This window comes from Silene latifolia, chromosome 10 (genome assembly GCF_048544455.1).
Source record: "Silene latifolia isolate original U9 population chromosome 10, ASM4854445v1, whole genome shotgun sequence".
NCBI classification, from domain to species: domain Eukaryota; kingdom Viridiplantae; phylum Streptophyta; class Magnoliopsida; order Caryophyllales; family Caryophyllaceae; genus Silene; species Silene latifolia.
This window is the reverse complement of record NC_133535.1, coordinates 152471698-152497112: the sequence shown is the minus strand read 5'-3', so window position 1 is coordinate 152497112 and position 25415 is coordinate 152471698. Positions and strand designations below refer to the sequence as shown.

The 25415-nt window shown below is 36.7% G+C and overlaps 1 pseudogene; it reads left to right on the top strand.

Annotated features, from left to right (window-relative positions):
- The first annotated feature begins 1573 nt into the window (after nucleotides 1-1573).
- Nucleotides 1574-25415, top strand: part of LOC141606408 (pentatricopeptide repeat-containing protein At3g22670, mitochondrial-like) — a 43263-nt pseudogene continuing 19421 nt past the window's right edge.

Genomic DNA, 25415 nt, shown 5'->3' with positions numbered 1-25415 from the left:
AAAGCTCACAAGCTTGATAACGACACTTTATTTTAAAGCTCGGATAATCTCGAGCTCGAATTTTGTTTCAGGAACACAAGCCGGCAAAACCAAGTTTTGAGTTTTCCTACATATACACATTTTTACAGACATATTACATACCGTCATATATATATATAATTTTTTTTTTTTTGAATTAAAATTTATAAGGGTCTTGCGACTCCTCATCAAATTCGGATGTACTGGATTTTGAGGAGACAATGTCATCAGAGTTTTGAGTTTCAAGGGCACCGATAAGTTGTCGTCTGAGGTTTGGATCATTAATCATTTGTTTGATGAGTTGATCATCAATTTTTTAGGTTCGGGTTTTTGGAATTTTGGGTTTTGAGGATGAAGTATCTTTATTAAGATTATTGATGCTCCATTCTAGTTTTTTGCCAGTGGTTAAAAATGATTGAACGTTCTCAGGTGAACATAGTTCCACCATGAATTTGTTCCACCATTTTATTTTGAATTCCCTAACCATGGATAAAGGATAGGGAGGTGGAAGGTCTTGTCGAAGTGTATAACTCCAACAAAGAATCCAGGGTAACTTGAATTCAGCATGAAAGCTGAGTGGTTTTTGAAATAGTTCACCTTTAGTATTGGCGACAAAGGTTTCAAAGCCCTTCCGGCATGAAATGGGGTAAATGTCCTGTGTAGGACCAAAATAATACCACCAACTGTAAAACCAGATTGGGACATTTTATTGAAGGTTTTATTGAATGTGATAAACCAAGAGTGATCAAAGTCTCAGAAAAGCAGAGCTCTTGACCATGCCAGTTTGTAGTCGGTGTAGGAGTAAGTTTGAGGGATAAACCGTTTTGAAAATTCTTTTCAGTGTGTGGTTCAATCCATTCATCAGATGGAATAACCCTTTTGATTATTAATTTTGAATAGATGATTTCACCGTTTGTTGATCGGTCATGTTTAATGTCAGCAGAACCGGAATCAACTAAGATGAACTCATAAAATCGTTGAGTTTTAGAGGTATTGTCAGAAAACCAATGAAGGTTTATAACTGTGTCAATATAATTATTGTAAACTATCTAATATGATTAGAATATTGCTCCCTCCAAATATTTGGAATTACCTCATTTGTTGAACATACATGACTAATATATAATAAAATGACGCAATTCCAAAGAGTTAGGGTGAGATTATCAGTAAGACTCTCCCAAGTCTTAAGAGTGAAGACACATCCGTTTTCCACTAACTTTTACTTTTCTTTATTGTTCAGACTCACCTCAGACTCTATACATTATCACTCAGACTCTACTTTTCCATTGCACTTCTTTTTTTACAAACATAAAACAACGGAAAAAAAAAAAAAAATGACACATGAAATCCGCTCATTAGATAATTTTTTTTGAAAGTGGAGTCAAGACTCACCCAAAATCTTAAGTTGAGTTTTAAGACTTATCAAAGTCTTATCTTAAGACTACCAATAATCTTACCCTTAAAAGAAGTAACTTGTTACTCATATAACTCGACCCGTATTCTAACTCAACTCATATAACCTGACTCGAAATCTAACCCAGTTTGATTAGTCTACTCCCACGCGGGCCACGCCTCACTTTGGTCTTCTTCAGTCGTATTCCGTTCTTGGAGAAAAGCGAGAGTTGAGACCTAATTAATCGATATAAACACCTCTCTCTCTCTCTCTCTCTCTCTCTCAAATCGACAGCCCAAGGCACCGCCGCGGACCTCGCCGCGCACCACCGCACTATTCACCAGCGCAATTAATTGTAAGTAAAAATTCTCGAATTTGATTTAAAGTTTAATTCAGTTAATTATGTCTAGGTATAGCGTATAATGAAATCGAATTAGAAATTGGGATTATAATGTGTTAGAATTAGAAATTGGTTTCCCGTATCAGTTTCGTATTCGTAATTTGGAGTGCCGTTTAAAATTTCACTTCAATTAGTTATTTCTAGGTTTTTGACCATCAGTAGGTCTCCCTTGTGACGGGTCAGAAATTGTGACGAAGGAAATGTGAAAATGTAATGTAAATTGTTATTTACATTTTATCATAAAATGGTCGCAAGCTTATGACGCGTCACAAATGAGAATCTTTGTTTATTCTACTTATTGCAAATTGTTGTCGAGTACCAAAAGTTGCGTGCTTTAGTTGGGTGATTCTTTGTTCGAGTCGGGTTTACATTCCTGTGTGTATATATAGTTTAGCAAATGTCATTAAGAATTAAGACGTTGGGTGATCGTAATTCGCTTGCTGTTGATTTTAGGATTTGGGTGTCTTTGTTGGGCATTGTATGTTATTGCAAAAAAGGATTATAACACTTGCTTGTTATTCAGGAACCCGTTTATTCTTCGTTACCCCTTTCTGTTAAGCAAATCAATCAAGTGAAAGATGTTATCCAGTCGCAAGATTCTTAAGCTTTCTTTACTCTTTTGGCCTCGAAAAGTTGCACCTCTGAAAGGCTTTTGTCCAAAGGTTGCTAGTCGAAATAGCTTCCCGTATGCTTCCTTTTGCACTACCCCAGAGTTATATGTCACTGAATCATCCAACATTGTTGAGTCACCTGAGCTATTTGACTGGATTAAGTATTGCAAGCATGATAACCCTTCTATCAATAAATCAAATGATGATCTTGTTTTGCCTAAAATTGCTGCATGGGCTGAATCACGGAAGCTGAATGGCGATCATACCAAACTTGTCAAGCCCATAGCTGCTGAGATTGTGGATAGTGATCTTAATAAGCTCTGTGAGATTTTAAAGGAAGGACTTGATTCGGTTGATGCTGTTAGCAGTGCTCTCTCAGAATGTGATCGAATTCAGTTATCCGAGAGTTTGGTGCAAAAGGTTTTGTTGAGATTTCGTCATGATTGGATCCTTTCGTTTGGGTTTTTCAATTGGGCTAAACAACAAGAGGGTTATTTGCACACATAAAATTGTTATAACATGATGGTTGATATATTGGGAATGTCAAGGAACTTTGAAATGATGTGGGAGTTGATTGAAGAGATGAACAAATTGGGTGGTTTAGTTTCCGTGGCCACAATGTCCAAGGCAATGAGAAGGCTTGCCAAAAGTGGGAAACATGATGAAGTTGTTGAAGTATTTGATAAATTTGAGCGCTTTGGTTTGAGAAGAGAAACTGCTGCACTGAACATGATAATAGAAGTGTTGGTCCAAGCGAGCAATGTTGAGTGTGCTCAGAAACTGTTTATACAGTTCAAGGAGAAAATAAAGCCGAGCAGTCACACGTTTAATATCTTGGTTAATGGTTGGTGTAGGGCCAAGAAACATATTGAAGCCGAACAAGCTATGGCGGAGATGGAGAAGTATGGATATCAACCTGATCTGTATACATACACTTGCTTGGTTGAATACTATTGTGACAAAAAGGACTTCCAAAAGGTTGATGCAATTTTGGATGATATGAGACGAAAAGGTTGCCCTCCTAATATGGTGACTTATACTATTATTATGCGTGCCTTAGGCAATGCAAAGGAGACTGATAAAGCCATTGGAGTTTCTGATAAAATGAATCAAAGCGGGTGTGTTCCTGATGCTAGCTTTTATAGTGCCTTGATTCACGTTCTTAGCGAATCTAGGAAATTCAAGGATGCATGCAATGTCTTTAAGGATATGCCAAAAGGTGTCCGCAATGTCTTGACATACAATACCATGATTAGTGCTGCTTGTAAGCATTCAAGTGAAGAATATGCTTTTGAGTTGCTGAAAGAGATGGAGGAGGCATCCATCATACCTGATGTCAAAACCTATACAATATTGTTGAAAATGTGTTGTCTGAGGAAGAGGATGAAGGTGCTCAACTACCTTCTAGACGACATGTTTACAAAAGGTGTTAGTCTTGACCTCTCAGGTTATTGCCTTCTGGTGAATCAGCTTTGTAAAAGTGGAAAACTAGAGCATGCATGTTCGTTTTTTGAACAAATGGTGTTCAATGGAATGGTTCCTTTGGATGACACATACAAATTGTTGATGGGAAAACTCAAGGAGAAAGGTATGGAGAAAGCTAAGCAACAGATAGAGAATTTAATGTTGAAGGCAAAGAAGCGACCATCTAATGGGCAGCTCATGGTTAGTAGTGGATTCATCTTAAATCCTCCTTTAAAATTAACTTCGTAATAAATCAGTTGCTAAAGATGAGTGGACTGGGAGCATTTTACTTTGATATAGCAATTTAACATCTTTAGGGTAGCATATTCTTCTTTCTTTTGCATTTAGAGTAGCTTTGATAATCATTATTCCTTCACTTGTGCGGGAAGATTTTTTGTATGTAAACGTAGTTGGAGAAAAACCCTAATGCGAAATTTGTTATCTTAGAATTTTATGTTAAGACTTACAATCCCATATGAGTTATATAGTGGAAACTACTCTCATCAAGTTATGTGAAAAAAGTAGCTTTTTTGTAAACATTGTCCACTGGAAAACGTCCACTTTAATTTGTCAGCGCTCGTTGTATATCACTAGTTTTTGGTTATTTCTGGTATTTATATGAATTGAAAACTAAACACAGGCGACCTCATCACTGTATTCAGTGAGGAAATGAAATCATTGTCAACTACTCCATAGGTATATTTGTCAAGATTCCAGACTAATGACTAATGACTAATGAGAATGGCGCACTGATTATGGTACTAATTTCAGACTACAAGTTCTTAGTTTTGAGGTTGATGCTTTCTGAACCTATATCTGATTTGTTCGTGTTTGTCTTTTCTGTTTTAATAAGTTACTATCCTTTGTATTTAGTTATCAGCTGTGGTTAAATTTGTTCCGCATCTTTCATGACTCATTTAATTTTAAAAGTTGCTGTATTTGATGAAAAACGCATGTTTACTGAATGTCATTATTCATGTTTCTATTGGGAGTTGAGTGCTTGAGTAGTTAGTGGTTAGAATTAACAGGACCTTAGTGTATGAACGAGGGCTTTATGGTCTCCATCGTTATTGAGGTTATAGTTTAGGAATGGTAATAACAAGGGATTCATCCTAGCGCTAGAGACTTCAGTGTTTGTTTTGTTTTGTTTGAGAAATTCTTTTTAGATTGAAAATTCTTTCTAGCTGAAAGAGGAGCTATGGCTGAAAAAGGATCTGTTGAACTTGTGTTTTATTTTACAGTTACATTTAAGTGTTTAAGTTGTCCTGCATAGGAGGAGGAAGAATTAATCAGATTGCAAAAGAAATGAAAACGATCTTTGCGGTTGAGGATTTGCAACCTGGACGGATGAAGATGTTACTAATGGAGAGCATATTCTAGAGGTAAGTGTTTTGCCAGCAACTCAGCAAGTCTATAACTAAACAACTCTAAAAAAGTGAGAACTCCCAACTATTACTCCTACGATAGTCTTTTTCATGCGTCTCACGTGAATTCACGCTCTCACACCCAGGCATCCAGCTCCTCATATACCCCGCTCAGTGCTAATCAACCCACTGTCATTCCATTTCCTTTACCTCATATGTTAATTTACTTTTACGTTGTTCTTATGGTTGATTGAATTGGTGTTGAACTGTTGATTGTCCTTAATAGACTTTACTTTTGCTGCATATTAATGGAGTAGTTCCTATGTTCTGTCCGTTTTGTTCCTGGTCATATTAATTGTGTGGTAAAGGTCATTCTTTTTCCTCATGATTAAAATGCTTATATGTGGGTTTCTTAATTTTCATGTGGGTTTACACTTTTCGTCATTAATTTGAATTGAAGAAGGTTGTTTATGTTGATAAGTACACCTTTAAGGCCCTTTGTGCTATCAAATATTGTTGAATAATATTTTCAAGAGGGACAATTTTACATATTTCTGCCATATTATGGAAGTTTATGACATATACTAGCGTCATTCATTGATTAGGTTGAGATGGTTTTTCAGTTTTGCAATGTTATTTGGGAACAGCACAGGTGAGACCGTGAGAGATCTAGATGAATGGACAAGTTGCTCTTGAATAGGTCGGAATTCAACAGTCTTATGCTGCTACGTAGAATAAGTGTCTGTAATTCTGTATATGAATTAATGAGCGGGGCAGATAGATTTGAAAGGATTGAAGTCCTTTAATCTTTCTTCTTTTGAGCTAACTTTTCTAAAATCTATTTGAAATAGGTAGGGGTAGAGCTATTATGTGCTCCTAGGATATGGGAATGATGGACGTGATACAAATTTTGGAAGAACACAAGAAAAAGTTGCAATTTGTACCAGGACTTGAATTAACAGCAGAAACAAAGAAATTAAGGCAGGCATGTTTTAAGGCTAATTATAAGAAGAGGAGGGCTGCATTAGCCTTAACTCAATGAGTAAGTCTTGTGTAAGACAGTAAGACCGACTCATAGGAGAACTTGTGTAACTCCATAGTTGGGTTCAGTACTTTGGTTACATGGTGTACTGATTTTGTTTTTTAGGGTTGTAGCCGCAGTTAGATTTAAGTTAGGGTAAATGTGAGGACTTTGCATGTAGTACTGTAGTAGTATACATCTTGTTATGGCTTGAGTTTTAACCGCAGTTAGTTTAGAGTAGTGTTTAGTTAATCATGGTTAGCTTTAGTTTAAGTAGGCTTTAGTGTCTGTGACACCTCAATCTGTTGTAGTAGAGATTTTCTCATCTTATAAATTGCTTTAAGTATGAATGTTGAGTTGATTTTGTGTTGATCGATACAGTCGTTTCAAAAATGAGCAATGACAATCTATAAAAAAAATATGAAATTAAAAACAAATCTACAACAAACATCATTATCGTAAGCAAAATAATTTTATTCAATGGGCCATACCCACCTCAAAACTCGTAACCAAAATAATTCGACGATATTTGGAAGCTTTGTGCTTATTTCGATTTGGTTGTATTTACGTATTCTAATAGAAACTTTAATAGGTTTGCGCATGTGGTAGCTCATGCTAACCAGTGGAGCATTGGTAGGCATGTTTGGACGGGGAATTTTCCGTCGGAGTTTGTGGATGTTATTTCTTCTTTGCAGGAAATGAATTAAACCTTTATGGTTTTTCTCAAAAAAGAAAATATTCAAAAATTCATTTTTTTTTATTTCATCAAAATATAAAAATGGCTTAATTAGGTCCTGAATCTTGTATGCAAATTTCTTTGGGACAAAGACGCCCCAGTTGAAAGACGTCTGAAGTGTGGTTCACTGGTTTGGGAGTAGAGCTGATCAAATGGCCCAAGCCCATTGGCCCTATCCGGCCCGGCCGCTTTTTTGAAGGGCTTGGGCCTTTAGTTTTGGCCCAAAAAAGTCCATGGGCCGGCCTAAAAAGGCCCAAAATATTTTGGGTCCGGGTTTGGGCCAAGCGTTTGGCCCAAATTTTGGCCCGACCCGGCCCATATTTATTAATAATGAATATTTTTTCTAATAAAATCTATTAAAGTAGCGTTAAAGTTATACCCAACTCTTTACAAACTCAAGTATATTTTTTTAGATTTATAAACCAAAGTATACATAACATAAATCATATCTACGAATGCATGATTAAGCATTCTAAAATGGCGATGTTTGTCTTTATTTTATTTTTAGAGAGCATTTCATCATGTTTTGTACAATTTTATACACTATGTATGTTTTAAAAGTTGTAACCGAAGGCATTAGCTAATTATTTCCTAGGGTAATTCGTAAATTTTAGGGCCCGAAAAAGCCCATTTAGGCCCAAAAGCCCGCATTAGCCCATAAGGGCCGGGTTTGGGATTGCTAAATAAGCCCATGTATTTGGCCCGACCCGACCCACACAAATGGGCCGCTTTTGTTTGAAAGGTCCGGCCCAAGCCCGCATTGGCCCGGCCCATGATCACCTCTATTTGGGAGTAATTTACTACGGAAGTGGAATGGGCTACTAGCTTATGGCATGGCCCATGAAGCTAAGTTCAGGTTTCGCAAGGTCAAAACATCAATCTTTTCTATAATTATAATATTGGGGCTTTGCCCCGAGAAAAAGGAACATACATCGGATGTATTACATCCAACTTTTTTGTTTTTTGAGCATATATGTATTTTTTTTTAGCTTATTACCTCAAACTTTATTTATTTTTGAGCATATGTGTATTTTTTTGAGCATAATAAAGTTTATAAGTAGATTTTAATATTTTTTCCGTCAAAACTCAAATTTAACTAAACTTATATGTAATGTTTTTGAGTTTATTGTAATTTTTTAGAGCTTAATGCTTAAGTGAATAAGCTCAGAAACTTCATATTGAAACTCAGAAACTTTAAAACAAAACTCAAAAACTTTATTATTATGCTCAGAAACTATAGAATTGGAGGTAATACATCAGATGTATAATCCTCTTACTGCTTTGCCCCCCTCCCTTTTACAAAAAAAAAAAAAAAAAAAAAAAAAAACCACCAGGATTAATTCATATTCATTAGGTCCTCATTCGCCTTACACAAAATCCAGTTCGGTAAATCAGAAACCCAACTACGCCTACCTACAGTCCACGACACATCAGTTACTTTTTTTAAAAACAAGCTATTGTTAGTTTTTTTTCCCCAAAAAGTTTGTCGCCCTAATAGTTCTATCCGACTCAAATCCGGAATAAACCGGATAATACAAACAAAAGAAAAAAAACATGTGGTAATACTAGTATACTTGCTACTCATGACTCGAGTAAATTTACTCATTTGGTATGATGACCTAAAAAACGGGTTGATCCGTTGGGTCAAACATAAATCGAAAATATTATTAAAATATAAATATTTATATATTATATTTGAAATAATAATTCAAAAATATTAAACTATACTCCCTCCTATTCAGTCCCTACTTCTTCTTTCATTATAATATTTCTCACATATATTAGAGAAAGAGGAATTATAGGCTGAAGGATTGAGTAGTACTTTAAATTACAAAACCTAAGAAAAATCAATTTTATACAACTTCTAAACTTTTAATATTAAAATAATTATTTTACTTAATTTTTATAATTAATTGTGCCAATATAATTAATGTAATCATCTAATAATATGATTAAAATATTAATTATATATATCTATAAATACTATTAAAAGGCTAGCCTAAAAATGCCACATAGACAATGCCACATTGGATGAAAAAAAGCCACGTATACAATAACATGCGACTTGGCAAACTAATATGACTTGAATTATCCAATTTATTATTATATTGAATTAATTTAATTTACTTATTTACTTTAAAAATCCATCCATATTCCATTAGATTTAAATTTAATTAACTCAAAAAAAACAACAATAAAAAAATACGCATTAACTATAAGTTAATAATTTCAAGATATTTCATATGGAGTACTATTATATGTATTCGAAATAAAAAAAAATTGAATACATAAGAAATTAAGAACGAAGAATAATAAATGAAGTTGAAAACAAAAAAAATTGTATTGTCACTAATTCACTACTTTTTTTAGAGGCGTTAACTCACTGTTATTGTTACTATAACTTTGTTGTATATAGAAGATGTTTTACAGAACTAATTAATCGAAAAATAAGTATTAAAGATCATATAAAATATTTTCTTAGGAAAATGTAAAATATATGAAAAGGAAAATATTTATTTAATTTAAGTAATTTACAAACAAATTCTGTAAATACTTAAGTGAAATTAAACACTAATAATAGAATTTTAAAAGGGTAGAAATACCGTATTTAGTTCATGAAATTATTTCACGTAAAGGATAAGGTTTTGGAAAATATAAAATATATGGAAAAGAAAATATTTATTTAATTTAAGTAATTTACAAACAAATTCTGTAAATACTTAAGTAAATCTATACAATATAGTTAAAATGCTAGATTAAAGCATTTAATTTAATTTCACATATCATTAGCATTTAATATTTTATACCCCATTAATTTCCATTAATTTTTATTGACTGTTTAATTATTATTTATTAATTATTATTAGATTATTGGTTATTTGATATGATTCTTAAAAAAAAATTGAATGATTACTAAAAGTCCTTACAAAAAAGTCATTACATATTGTATAACATACAAATAAAGAAAATCAAAAGACATCATTAATATTCTTAAACTAAATGTATATATTAAAGATTTGATGAGCTACAAAAACCAAAAAAAGATGTAATTTACCAAAATTCACATAAAAGTTTCATAATTTACAATTATATTTCACATTATAATTGAATTTTTTGGAAGAGAATATAGATGTTAGTGAATCGGTTAAATTTTTTCATATTAACACAACTCATAAAATTAAAGTACATATTTATTTATTTCTATAAAATCTATATAATAAATAGTATAAAAAGGCTTACATTGAGTACACTTTTAAATGACATTTAATATAACCACATGATTTCAAGAAGTCATATTACAAGTCTCATCATATCATCATTATTGTCTTTTATGTCCCCTAATATTTATTCTTACAATTACAATATTAAAAAAAATTAAAGAAGACAACAAACTTTTTATCTTCTTCCACTTCAATATTTTATTCAATTCACCACAAGCATTTAACTATACTTTTCATATTCTTTCTCCATAACTCATTTCTCAAGTTTCTTTATAATGATTCATATTTTTAGTTCTTAAATCTTTTGATGATATTATGACTTCTTAGTTACTACTTTTTTTTTCTTGAGATGATAATGTTTATTTCATGAGCAACAATAGACGTGCATTTTTTTTATAATTTTTTATCAGCCTACAGCTCATTCGTTTTTCTCATGTTCTCTTTTCCATTATAAGATTTTACTATATTGGTCAAACTTATTTGATAATATTTTAAATATACTCGGTATATCTTATGCAATTTTGTATTTCGTTTACAATTGATTTTGGCATAATACTAATTTGTACAATTGATTGAATTTTCAGGAGCATGACATACCTGGAGATCAATACGTGCAAATGACAATCGACAAGTATGTGGATTTTTTAAGAGGTAGCATAGTATTTCTCATTTTTTTTCTTGGAATTTCTTTTTTGGGAGATTTTTCTATTTTAATTATTAATACAAAACTCATTTGATAATATTTTACATATACTCGGTATATCTTATGCAATTTTGTATTTTGTGTACAAATAATTTTGGCATAATACTAATTTGTACAATTGATTGAATTTTCAGGAGCATGACATACTTGGAGATCAATACGTGCAAATGACAATCGACAAGTATGTGAATTTTTTAAGAGGTAACATGATGTTTCTCATTTTTTTCTTGGAATTTCTGTTTTTTGGGAGATTTTCCTACTTTTATTATTAATACATGACAATCGGTGAGTACAGAACACAATTTAAGAATTATCAATTTTTTTATTTTAGATATTAGTTCAATATCAGTTAACACGATATTTGATGTTGGAGGATGTGTTCATATGGATGATCAAATCTGCAGCTCGTGAATGGAGTAATCACCATATTGATGATGTATTTTTATGTCGTTGACATTTTAATTGATATTAGCCTATCTATTTTTGTTCCAATAATTATGCTAAGGTTTTTAGCCTATTAGTTATTCTTGGCATTTTAGTTGTAGTGATAGTATCGACACAACATCGACGGATAATCTTACAAGAGAAAAAAAAAACCATCAAATGATAATTAAATTTGAAATGGAGAGATACGTATTCAATGTATTCAATTACTATATTAGTCTTACTTCATTCACTTTGTTAGGCTATTTTTCTTTTACCTATTGAAGGAGAAAAACTTGACCACCTTTGGTAAATCGGCGGTTAAGAAAATCTTCAATCTCCGGAGCACCAATATCTTGAAGTTACATAATACATAACCCATGTATAAGTATTAATCATTGATTTCTATATAAACAACTTATGTCTATATACATGTACATTAGACTATTTAATTTGAGTATGATGAATTGAGAATGCAAATCATTAAATTTACGAGTTAGCATAAATCATGAATCATCGGAGCACTGAGCAACGTCATTCGTTCAACATATTGTAACAACAAATTTTGTATAGCTATAACTGAAATACAAAACAAGGAAACAAAATGAGTTTTTATTAATATCAGAAAAGTTCGTGTACAATCTCTAATAATCCTCTGATTCTAAACAAATAGGGTACGCGTGTAGAGGGTGTATGCACTCTACGCGCGACGTTGACTTGTATTCTTGAGAGGGTCGAACGACTTGAGTCTCTCTTGAATGTTTGAATGTTTGAACATTCGAGCTTGAATGTTTGAATATTCGAGTTTGAATGTTTGAGTTTTCTTGCGCAGGCGGCACGAATTTGTTGTGCTTGTTGACTGCTTACGTTGAATTTCACGAGATTTCCAGAGAGAATTCCAGAGCTTTTCTTTTCTTCAAGTTTTTCTCTCTTTGGTAATGAATAAGCTTGGGGTATTTATAGAGAAAAAGTTGGGCTTTTCCTCGGGTTTGGTCACAGGCCCATTTCTCGGCCCATCCGCAATTTTAGCCCAATTTGACCTCTGTTTGGACCCGAATAACTCAGAATGACCCAAATTTGATTTAAAAGGGACAAAAATAACTAAATTGAGTAATTTATTTATTATTAACTCAAATTAATTAAATTCTGTATTTTCGACATTTAAATAAAATTTTAATGCCTACAAATTGCCCCCTCGAGACTTTGTCATGCCCACTTTCGAAGTGTTTTAGCGTGGCGGGGTCTCGACACATTCTTTTGGTTTGACTTGGAAGTCGACGGCTATCCATCATGTTGCATCGATAGCATTTTTTTTTGGCCATCCTGTCATTGTCTGACTTGGCGGATAGTATTTGAATTTTTCGTCACCTTGGTCATTTTGTAACCTTGACGAATTGCACTTAAATTTATGTCACCCTGGTCATTTTGTAACCTTGACGGACGAGACTTTTTATGTCACCCTGGCCATTTTGTAACCTTGACGGATGATACTTGAATTTACGTCACACTACTAATTAGATAGTCAACGCTTCATGGGTAAGCAATTTTGATCAAGTGTATAATTTTTTTTTTTTTTTTTAAACCGAAGACTTGAGCAAGTTGTAAATTCTTGAAGGCAACAATTTTTTTTTTTTTTTTTTTTTTTTTGGCTCTTGGAAAGGTGAGGCAACAATTGGCTCTTGGAAAGGTGAGGTGACACATTTTTTTTTGGCTCTTGGAAAGGTGAGGTGACATTTTTTTCCTCTGGCTCTTGGAAAGGTGAGGTGATATAGACACAAGCATTTTATTTTTTAATCATAAAATCTCCCTATATATGTCAAGCCATGCATCCTTCCGTCCATACTTCCATATTCTTCCTGTTGAAGATAAAAAAATAGCTACACCTTCTCTTTGTAATTCATACACATATATTATATTCCATGTTAAATGTTTTTTTTATGTTCACTTTGTAGGCACAGATATTTTATCGGTCGATGACCAGATTACGCCTCAAAAATCGTAACTGATGATCGGGACACAAAAAGATCACAGTAAGTTTTTTTTTTTTTTTTTTTTTTTTTAGGCATCTTTGTTTGAAAATCACCGTCACTTTTTTTTTTTTTTTTTTTTTTTAAAGTGACGTCTTAACATTTGACACATTTTTTTTTTTTTTTTTATGATACCCTTGCTTTTTCAGGGTCGTCATGGTATCCTTCAAGGAGCTTTGCAACAAAGATTTTACCTACCTTGCCATAGTCGACAATGAAAAAGATGATGCAAATTCCGGAACCCGCTTTGTTACTCGCCAATCCTTGCGCTCTTCCAAAGGTGAAGCTAGTGTGGTCAACAAACATTGTTTCGATCCTGAAATGTCATCAAAGTTCGATATTGCTAAGTCGGATGTGTGACCCGTTTTCTTTCGAAGAGCACCTTCAAGACAATGGCCGACGAATATTCCACCTATCTCTTACTTGGACGGAGAATAATTGCCGGATCAATGAAGTAGGGCTCTAACAACTTGAAGATTTACGGAGAGTCAAGACATCTTTGGATATTGGGAGTGGACCGAAGATGTGCTTGCTCGCTTAGGTGATATCCTTGAAATCTCTTCCATCAGCTCGGCGATCAACGCATCATTGTACTCATATGACAAACATGTGCCAGTAATGCGCGCCTTCTTTGAAGCTTGGTGCCCTACCACAAACACCTTTCATACCAGAGAAGGAGAACTGTCCATTTCTTTGTGGGAGAATTCGAGACTTTCTGGATGACACATTTTGGTTTCTCATCAAGCAACGCACTTGTCTTGTCAGACGCAAGAGGATTTTAAGCCACTCATGGTTGAGTCGTTTAAGTTCTTTTCCAAGTTAAGAAGCAAGCCACATGTCCCGTTGGCCACTGAAGCATTTGAGGCATCCCGGGTGGATCATTTCAAGACTTGACCGTGGATCGATTGGATACTTCAACTGACTCCAAGGACTGCGAGAAATTTAAAATTTGGAGCACGAATTCGATTCTCCTCCAAGTCATCAAGAAGCAAGCAATGGACCGTGCCGACGATTGTTGGAGAGTTTGAAGCATTCTGCGGCGCGAGATACTTTGATTTCTTATTTGACCCATCATGCAAAGAATGAACTTGTTCATGGACCGTTGAAGACCGTGAGAGATGCCGAGGAATTTGAGGTGGAGCACTTCGATACTCTCTTGATCAGTCCACCACATGAGGAATTCAAGCTACTTCCTGCAATCCGTTACGCAGTGCGAGATTTGTTCGAAGGTCTTTGCAAGGCTCTCTATGTCCATGTGGAAGAAGGAATGCAATGACCCATATGAAGTAGAGCTCGGAGGATTTGAGCATGAATGATGTTCCTTGAAGCTTGCTTGATCGAGAATCATGGATAACTGAAGGATCATCGTCAACTACTCATGGTCTACACTTGTTCGATGGAAGGCAAGACACTTGGAGATCTAGAAGATACGAGAACATCTTTTTTTTCCTTAAGGCAAAATCCGTCAATGATTAAGACTGTCCTTGACCTTAAAGATCGATAGATTTGAAGTTTATTAAGCCGTGCACAGTTTAAGCTCTTGCGGGCAAGGAGCGATTTGAGAGGTTCGAAATTTTGGTGTGGCTGCATTTAAACAAAGTGTTTGTTCAAACTGCCTACGTACTCGCAAAGTGACCATTGAGGACAAATTGCAAGATCAAGCCAACGTAGTTCAGGGAAGGATTTTTTTTTTTTGTTTGGGGATGTGGCTGAACCTAAGTAAATGACTTACTCAAGTTGCCTACGTACTCGCAAAGTACCCAAGTACTCTACAAGATCAAGCCTACGTAGTTCATGGAAGGATTTTGTTCTTTTTTTTTTTTTTTTTTTTTTTTTTTTTGTTTTTTTTTGGTTTGTTTGTTTTTTTTTCTTTTGTTTTTTGAGTTTTATTTTGGTATGCAGTTTAGCCTCGTGCTTAGGAGCTTATGCAGTTTAGCCTCATGCTTAGGAGCTTATGCAGTTTAGCCTCATGCTTAGGAGCTTATGCAGTTTAGCCTCATGCTTAGGAGTAGTAGTGCTTCAAGAACTTTCCGTTGATCGGTCCTACATGAACACCGTCTTCATCAACAATCTTATAAGCACCATTGGTGTATACCTCTTGCACGACATATGGCCCATCCCACTTGGAAGTGAACTTGCCTTTTGGTTTGTGAGAAGTAATGATCGGCCTTCTTACAAATGAGCACCAAGTCTCTGCTGAAAAGATCGAGGGCGCACCTTTTTGTTGAATGCGCGTGACAACCGTGCTTGATAACACTGTAGCTTTTGTTGTGCTTGCAACCTTTTCTCGTCTAAAGCTTCCAACTCTTCCAAGCGCAGCTTGTCATTGTCATCGCTTGTAAGTTCTTCCTGAATGGCAACTCTTAAAGATTGAATTTGAACTTCTAATGGCAGCACGGCTTCAACTCCATACACCAACGCATACGGGGTTGCTTGAGTAGGTGTCTTGTATGTAGTACGATAGGCCCACAATGCCTCACCGATTCTCTCATGCCAATCACGCTTTGACTTCGCCACCACTTTCCTCAACAAATTGCATAGCGTCTTATTAAAAGCTTCACTAAGCCATTCTTAGGAGCATTGTACATGGAAGACTTGTATTGTTTAAATTTAAACTTTTCAGCAAGACTTCTCATCAACTTGTTAAAGAATGGCTTGCCATTATCAGTTATGATGCGTTGTGGTACACCATACCGAAAGATGATTTGAGTGCGAATGAATTCAACAACAGTTTCCTTTTTTACTTCACGTACACGACAACACGCCCACTTTGAGAAATAATCATTGCGGCGAGGATATATTCATGCCCATTTGATGCTTTTGGAGCGATAGGTCCTACAACATCTAGTCCCCACATTTCGAAGGGCCATGATGAAATGGTAGGATGCAAGGGTTCAGGAGGTTGGTGTATGAAATTTGCATTAAACTGACAAGCATCACACTTCTTCGCAAAGTCCATGCAATCTTGCACCATGGTTGGCCAATAGTACCCCATTCTTTTCACATGATCATGAAGCTTTGGACCGGATTGATGAGCGCCACAAACACCCGAATGAGCTTCGTACATGGTTTTGAAGCTTCGGTTTCGCAAGACATCTTAGCCATTGCCGAGGAACGATCGTCCGTAAAGTGTTCCCTTATAATATATGAACCTTGGAGCACGACGACGAATCTCTACCTTATGTCTAGGGTCATCAGGAAGCTTTTGATGTTCCAAGAAATCGATGATAGGTTGTCGCCAATCATCATTATCGACTTGGTAGACACTAATCATGTTAGATGACTCTGCAATTTCTCCTCCGTCTAGCGGCGGTTCTAGCGGCGGTACTACCCAACGGTTGCAAACTGGAATTGTTGTGACTTCCTCTGCCCCCAGTGCCAAAGTGGCTGCAAGATTAGCAAGCGCGTCAGCCAACTTATTGGCACTCCTAGGCACATGTCCAATGTGAACACAATCCAACTTGTTAAGTAACCGGATTGCATATTGATGGTAGGGAATGAGATCATCTTTCTTCACTTCGAATTCATCAAGGACTTGGTTCCCTACCAACAAAGAATCTCCGTAGATGTCTAAATCTTTGACCCCTATTTCAATCGCCATTTGAAGTCCTAAGATTAAAGCTTGATACTCTGCCACATTGTTTGAGCACAGTTCAGTGAGCACAAAGGAGTAAGGCAACACATGACCTTCGGGAGACAAGAATACAACACCAGCTCCGGCTCCATCACGTCTTGCTGCACCATCAAAATACATTTGCCATGGCGGAAGTACATCCACATAGAATATCTCTTCTCCAGGAAGATCATCTTGAAGTTCCCATTTCGCGGGGACTGGATGATCAGCAAGGAAGTTAGCTAAAGCTTGCCCTTTGATGGCTTTTTGAGGCACGTGGACCAAGTCATACTGTTTGAGTAGAACTGCCCACTTTGCTAGACGACCGGACAAGACTGGCCTTGAAAGTATATACTTGATAGGATTATCCTTTGAAATTACATGGACGGTATGTGCCTGCATGTAGTGCCTTAGTTTTTGAATTGCGAAGACCAAAGCCAAGCATATTTTCTCGATTTGAGAGTAATTCAGTTCAGCTCCCACCAAAGTTCGACTTAGGTAATAAAGAGCCCTCTCCTTCTTATCTTCATTCTCTTGAGCACATAATGCCCCCAGTGAACGTTCTTGTGCAGCGATGTAGAGGATAAAAGGCCTTCCTGGAACTGGTGCCCCCAACACAGGTGCAGATGACAAGTACTTTTTGATACTTTCAAAGGCATTATGACATTTGTCATCCCATTGGAATATAGCATCCTTTTTCATAAGATGGCTGAATGGCTGGCAGCGTCCCGCGAGGTTAGAGATGAATCTGCGAATATAAGCCAAGCGACCTTGTAGACCACGAAGCTCCTTCAAATTTTTAGGCTCTGGCATTTCTTGAATTGCCTTGATCTTTGATTGATCAACTTCAATTCCTCTATGTCGTACCACGAATCCTAAGAATTTCCCCGAAGTAACTCCAAAGGCACATTTGAGCGGATTCATCTTAAGTTGGCATTTTCGCAGTCTTTCAAAGACGGTACGAAGGTCGTTGATATGGTCTTCTCTTTTCTTGGACTTAACCACAACATCATCAACATAGCATTCAATTTTTTTGTGCAACATGTCATCAAATATCCTTTGCATAGCACGTTGGTATGTTGCTCCTGCATTCTTGAGACCAAATGGCATAACTTTGTAGCAAAAGATCCCTTTCGAGTCGAAACGCGCAGTGGCCTCTTGATCCTCAGGTGCCATAAGAATTTGATTATATCCTGCCGTGCAATCCATGAAGGAAAGAGCTTCATGTCCAGTCGTTGCATCAATCATAAGCTCCGTGACTGGCAAAGGAAAATCGTCTTTTGGACAAGCATTATTGAGATCCCGAAAATCCACACATACGCGTAACTGGCCATTTTTCTTTCTTACTGGCACGATGTTAGCAATCCATGTTGGGTATGTTACCTCTCGAATGAAACCAGCTTCAATGAGTTTGTTGACTTCTTTCTCAATCTCAGGAATCAAGTCTGACCTAAAACGTCGTTGAGGTTGCTTCTTAGGACTTACACTCTTCTTAATCGCCAAACGATGCATTGCGACTTTAGGACTTAATCCTGGCATTTCTTTGTAACTCCAAGCGAATACATCCTTGTACTCAGTTAAAAGCTTGAAGTATTCATCCTCCTCCTTCTCTGTAAGAAGAGCACTAACATATATTGGTCGAGGGTCCTCCGAAGTACCTAAGTTGAGTTCCTTTAAGTCATCGACGGTTGATTGCCCCCCGTCCTCTAGCAATGCTGGAGCTTCATCAGCTTCAATCTCTTCACTAGCATCAAGGACTTCCTCTACGGTGATGTGATAAGATGTCATTATTTTATCTTCCAATTCTTCTTTGTTGCTTGCACTCGGTGTTGTTGAGGCTTCACCAAGTCGTGACTTCCACTTTTCTTGGAAAGATGATGACTTCTTTTGATTTGTAAGGACCACAACGTGCCTTTTTACCTTGAGGGGTTGCGCTTGCACTATGTCTACTACTTCTATGCGCTTCATTCTGGAAGGGACAACACTTCTGAGATCATTACTAACTTTCACCTCTTCTTTGTTGCTTGCCGAGGCTTGATGTGATTGCTTATGATCTTCAATCCCTTTGGGGTCTTTTAAGCGATCAAACACCGAACGAGATGAAACTCCCAAATGTTTGAGTACTGAACCTTTCTTCTTCAAATGTGATGAGGTACTTGACTGACAAGCACAAGTGGCATTATTTTGAACACCCAATCTCTTGAAGATAGAAAAGCGATTTCTTAAAGGTATTTCTTGTTGTGACAAACTATGCCCCCCTAATCTATCGAACACAGAAAGAGCTACTCTTGTTGCAGGTGGTCGAATCTGATCGAAGACAGAGAGTGTTGGCGATGTTGTCTCATTTGTACTTTCATCTTCTGTCATTTCTTCAGGTGTGATGCACTGAGAGGATAATGCATCTAATTTTCTTTGAGCACCAATCTTTATAGGCGAAGGAGATTCATAGCCTAAACCAACCTTGGAAGCACTGAAGCTCCCCTCTTCCTTAAAAAGCTTCTTTTGAGTTTCGTTCAAGCCATAAGGCTCAACACTGATAATTTTGCCCAATGGAGTGGGATTTTCAAAGTCATATCCAGCTTTAGCCAACAACTTATATGCATTGGAGTTGAACACGCCCTTTTCTTGACCCTGGGACGATTTGCTTGATGATGGGACGAACCCTGTAGGAGCGTATCTTATAACTTGTTTTTCAACCGTGCTAGGCAGAGGGGTGATAAGCTTCACCATCCACTCTTGCTTGACTACATTGTTGGACTTAGCTTTCTCTTTGGTCATTGTTTTTGAGCTTTGATATTCTGCAAAAGGACTTTCACCTTCCTTGCGTCGTGACTTTGGAATGTACCGAAGCACCGGAGCTGCATTCTTTTGTGGATCTTCTTTCTTAGCTTCCTCAACATGTTTGACTTTTTCGTTGCTCTTCGATTGGCTACTTTGGCCCACTTCCATTTTAGCATCGTTACTAGAAGTATTTGGAGAGTTCACAACTTCTTTTTCTTTGCCTCTCGTCCCAGTTGATGAAATAGTGGATGGTAAGAATTCACTTGAAGTGCCACTTTCCTCGAAGAACTTTGCATCCGCGAAGAATGAATCGACCTTAGAAAAAGGCTTGACATCACCATTGATCCTTCTTTCACCTCCACGATAATATTTTAGACATTGATGGAGAGTTGAAGCAACTACACCATTCTCATGCTTCCAGGGCCGACCTAACAATAACTTGAACGAGGTCTTTGCATCAATAACATGAAATAAGGTGTCATAAGATAAATCCTCCATGCTAAGATTCACACGAATTATGCCAACAGCACGCTCGCCATTCAGGTTGAAGCCATGAATTATTGTTCGACTCATCTTGGATAACTCATCCATCGTAATGACTAACTCAACCATGGTTGCCTTCGGCATGAGATTTACACCAGACCCTCCATCGATTAAGATACGGTTCACCCTCTTGCCTCTTATATAGCCTGACACATACAAAGGCCTATTGTGGAGCTTTGATCCAAGCAACAAATCTTCATCAGAGAATGATAAGGCGGTGTTGCAAGATACACATTTATTTTCTCGCTCTGCAGGCTCCCCTGCGTCTTTTACCTTTTCTTCGTATAACTCTGGATTCTGAAGAGCCTGGATAACTTGTTGACGCATCTCCTTAGGAAGGTGAAAAATTTGCTTCCATCCCATGCGCTTTGGAAGAGCATCAAGAACGGTCAGCACTTTGGTGTCTTTGGATTGACTTGAGTGTTCGAACAACGCGGGATCTGAAACACCAACTTTTTGTTTATCTCCTTCATTTTCATCAGTAACTACGACAGTATTGACAGTAACTTTGTTGAAATAACCTTTTGGGAAAAACTCCTCCAGAATGACAGGAGTTGGTGGTTGTTGTTCTAACAAATCAGCTGGAAGGTCATGTGATTTGATCACCTTCTTTAATCTCTTTTTACCTTTGGAACAATGTGATCCCCTCCTCTTAGTTTGTTTTCTCTTTCGTGGTGGAGGTTGTTGATTTTGTGATTTTACTTGCTTCCTTGGCTTCTTTCGCATCACCAATGTCCAACCTTCATTATCATCATCGTTGATGGCCTCCATGGTTGCAGTCGCACCTTCAGTTATCTTCTGTGGTAGTGATATTGACTTTTGCACTCGAAAAGCTACGGGTTCAAGACTTCCAAATTGAAGCACACATATTTCTTCTTGCTTATGAGGGACTATCACATTCGAAACCTCCATGGTTGGCCCTTCAAGTCCTTCAATCATCACGCTGGTGTGATTTGTTGTCACAGTGTCATCAAGATCCAAGATGATTTTCCCATCTTTTGCTAGTTGCATAATCTTTTCTTTGAGGGTTATGCACTTCTCAAGGGGATGACTAACTAAACGATGATAACGACAATAGTTTGGATCTGCCGTCTTGTTTGCTTGGTCAGGGCGCTTTGATTCTGGCAACTGGATGACCCTCTTTTCCAACAGATCATCGAGCATGCCTGAAAGATCTGAGTCAGGGAATGGATACTTCTTGTTCTGCAAGTCCTTTAGTGTTGGTTTATCACGCTTGAAGTCCTTGGTGTATGTCTCCTTCTTAGGCTTTGCAGAGATTTTGACGGGTGTGTCACTGGTGGTAACTGTCATAGATTCCTTGGATGAGCCTTTAGAACCCTTGTCGGTTTTCTTGAACTCTTTCTTCTCGCCAGCGGGCTTAGAGGAAGATGAGTTCGTCTTCTTTCGAGCATTGATTGTTATCTCCATATCATGAGCACGTGTTGCCAAGTCTTGGAAGCTCTTTGGTTTATTCCCATTCAAGATGTATAGAAGGTCCCACTTCATTCCATTGATGCACATCTCAACTGCTGAAGTCTCGCTCAAACGATCCTTGCATTCCAGACTTAGTGCGCGCCAACGATTGATGTATTCCACAACAGCTTCATCTTCCCATTGGGTTGTTTTGGTTAGCTCACTCATGCCCACTATGCGCCTTGTACTGTAGAACCTATTCATGAACTCGTTCTCCATTTGGTCCCAGCTGTCGATCGACTCAGAACCTAAATCCGTATACCAATCGAAAGCTATGCCCTTGAGGGAACGAACAAACTGCTTCACTAACAAGTCTCCATCTGTCCTAAGCATTATTGCATGTCTCCACAAAGTGAGCAATGTGTTGTTTGGGGTTACCTTTTCCATCGAATCGTTGGAACTTGGGGGTTGATATCTAGCAGGCATGCGTAAGACATCGATTCTCTTTGTGTAGGGCTTCACATATCGAAGACTGCTAGAGGAACCTTCACCTAACTGGCTCTTGATTGTGTTGGCTATCAAGTCTTGCAGTTTCTTCTCGGTGTAGGCACTAAGATCATTTTTAGGGGGCTTCTCACCATCCTTCTTATCATCTTCTTCTTCCTCCTCTTCAGTGTCATGATGGCTTGAGTTGTCCTTGTTACGAAGCTCTTCCATTTCCTTTTGAAGCTCTTCAATCCTCTTATTCTTCTCTTCATTTTCTTGCATCATCTTCTCGAGGAGCTTGTTCACATTCTCCATTTGTTCTTCGAGACTAGAGCCACCAACCACCATGACTGATTCGAAGATAGGGGTTGAAGCTTCCTCCTTCTTCTTTGGCGTTGCTTTCTTCACTTTGCGAGGGGATGAATCACCACTAGCCTTGAACTCCTTACTCTCCTTTTGTGGAGATGAAGCCTTGTTGATTATAGCGATTTGCAGCTGACAATGGATGCAATTGAGTACTTACGAGGCCTTTTAGGAACATGAGCGGTGCGCAAGCTTTCAGTAGCAGCATTGATAGCAGCCTTCTTTGCCATTCTTCTTGTAGAAACACCAATTGAGGGCATGCTTGATGAAGGTGCAACACTAGGAGATCCTTTGAGGATTGATGCATAAGTTCTTGAAGGTGTGCTTGATGTGTTGGAAGACATCCTTGTTCTTGATGTAAACTTGTTATAGAGATAAGAGGTAGAGGTTTTCACGTCGGGTTCACCAAATTTGTAACAACAAATTTTGTATAGCTATAACTGAAATACAAAACAAGGAAACAAAATGAGTTTTTATTAATATCAGAAAAGTTCGTGTACAATCTCTAATAATCCTCTGATTCTAAACAAATAGGGTACGCGTGTAGAGGGTGTATGCACTCTACGCGCGACGTTGACTTGTATTCTTGAGAGGGTCGAACGACTTGAGTCTCTCTTGAATGTTTGAATGTTTGAACATTCGAGCTTGAATGTTTGAATATTCGAGTTTGAATGTTTGAGTTTTCTTGCGCAGGCGGCACGAATTTGTTGTGCTTGTTGACTGCTTACGTTGAATTTCACGAGATTTCCAGAGAGAATTCCAGAGCTTTTCTTTTCTTCAAGTTTTTCTCTCTTTGGTAATGAATAAGCTTGGGGTATTTATAGAGAAAAAGTTGGGCTTTTCCTCGGGTTTGGTCACAGGCCCATTTCTCGGCCCATCCGCAATTTTAGCCCAATTTGACCTCTGTTTGGACCCGAATAACTCAGAATGACCCAAATTTGATTTAAAAGGGACAAAAATAACTAAATTGAGTAATTTATTTATTATTAACTCAAATTAATTAAATTCTGTATTTTCGACATTTAAATAAAATTTTAATGCCTACACATATACATTCAAAAAATCTCTCTACTAAATGCCTAAATCCCATTAATTTACTAGGTTGTTAATAGAGAAGAAGAAGAAGAGTTACTCATGATATGCCTCTATTCCCCACTAATCTCATACTCCCTCCCAGTCGTCATAATGTTCCCCTTTGATAATGGCACGATACTTAAGAAAGGTATTAAAATAGGAGTAAAGGAGTTGTGTGGGGTTGGTGATAGGAGAGAGGGATGAATTATTAGTAGTTAAATAAAAAATTGTGGGGTCAAAATATAAAGGAAAATAATAAAATAGGAGTAAAAGAGTTGTGTAGGGTTTGGTGATAGGAGGGAGAAATGAATAAAATAAGAGTAAAAAGTTTCTAAAAATAGAAAGGGGAACATTAGTTGAATAATCCGTTTCGGGAAAGAGGTAACATTATAGTGACTGGGAGGGAGTATTATTATTGTTTATATTACCGTGTTATTATGTTCAATCTCATAATTTCCATCCTATTTTATCGTCTGCAATGTTTCCAAATCAAAATCTGTTTTATATAAGTAGTATTAATAAAAAAAGAAAATTTGAATAGGACCCGTGATTTTTCACGGGTTTCAAAACTAGTTCTATATTATATCCTTGAGTTTTTCAATTTTCTATGTTATATCCTACATTTTTGAAATTATATGTTGTACCCCTGAACTGAGTGAACTCTAGGTATTAGTCTATTTCATAGCTTATTATTTATTGTCTTCACTGATTTAGTTTCTCAGTTGATCTATTAAATCGCCTCTTAACCTCTTTAATTACTCGATAACCTACTTATTTACTTTTAATTCGCCGAATTAACCATTAACCCACCAAATAGTATATGAATTTAACTAAAAATTCATGAAATCTCCTTTATCGTTTCTTGCTTCATAACGGAAGTTTTTAATAGTAGTTTGTGCTATTAAAAGTGATTTGTGATTCTTGTCATAGAGGATGGTGATACGACATTAGTGAGCCATAATAAAGGTCGAAATACAGTTGTTTGACAACGATAAAATTAATAGAGAGTTGGATGGGGTCATGATGGAGAAATAAAACATTTATATCAGGGGTACAATTTAGAATATAAAAAAAAGGTAGAAATCGAAAAACCCAGAAGTATTCATAAGTGCATATTTTATATACTTTCATCCCCTATATTAGCTCCGTTTTATTTGTTATTTAGCACTTATCATAGTGTCATAAGCTAATATTTGTTGTTCTAGTGTATTTGCTTGTCTTAACATGTTTGTGTAGGAATCTAAGCATTTAGAGGCTTTTTCCTATCATTTTGTACACTAAGTCCACTAAGCTAAACAAGACCTAATATTGGACTAGCATGGAAGTGTTTGAATGGGAGTTTGCATGAAGATTTGTTGGATTGAAGTGAGAATTGCAAATGTTGCCAACAATCAAAGTCAAAGCCCAATGTTCAAGTCCAAGTCAAGGTGAAAATCATAAGATTCCAACAAGCTTAGGATGCTCATTTGGATGCTCATAGAAGGATTTATGAAGCATTAACTGGGTGCATTAAGGATCATTTATCGCAAACATTGGATTCCTCAAGCAATTAAGTGAGGAATTAAGAGAAAATACTCGGGGCCACCCAACCCCGATCGGGGCCGCATGCATCTAGGAAATTTACGTTTCCTTCTCCTCTCCTATAAATAGGAGAGGTGTATTCCAAGGTTTTAGCATCCAATTTTTACGTCTCATTTTAGTTTACAAGTTGTTAAGTTTTCCTTAGTTTAATCCTTCAACATTTTGTTCTACAAGTTATTG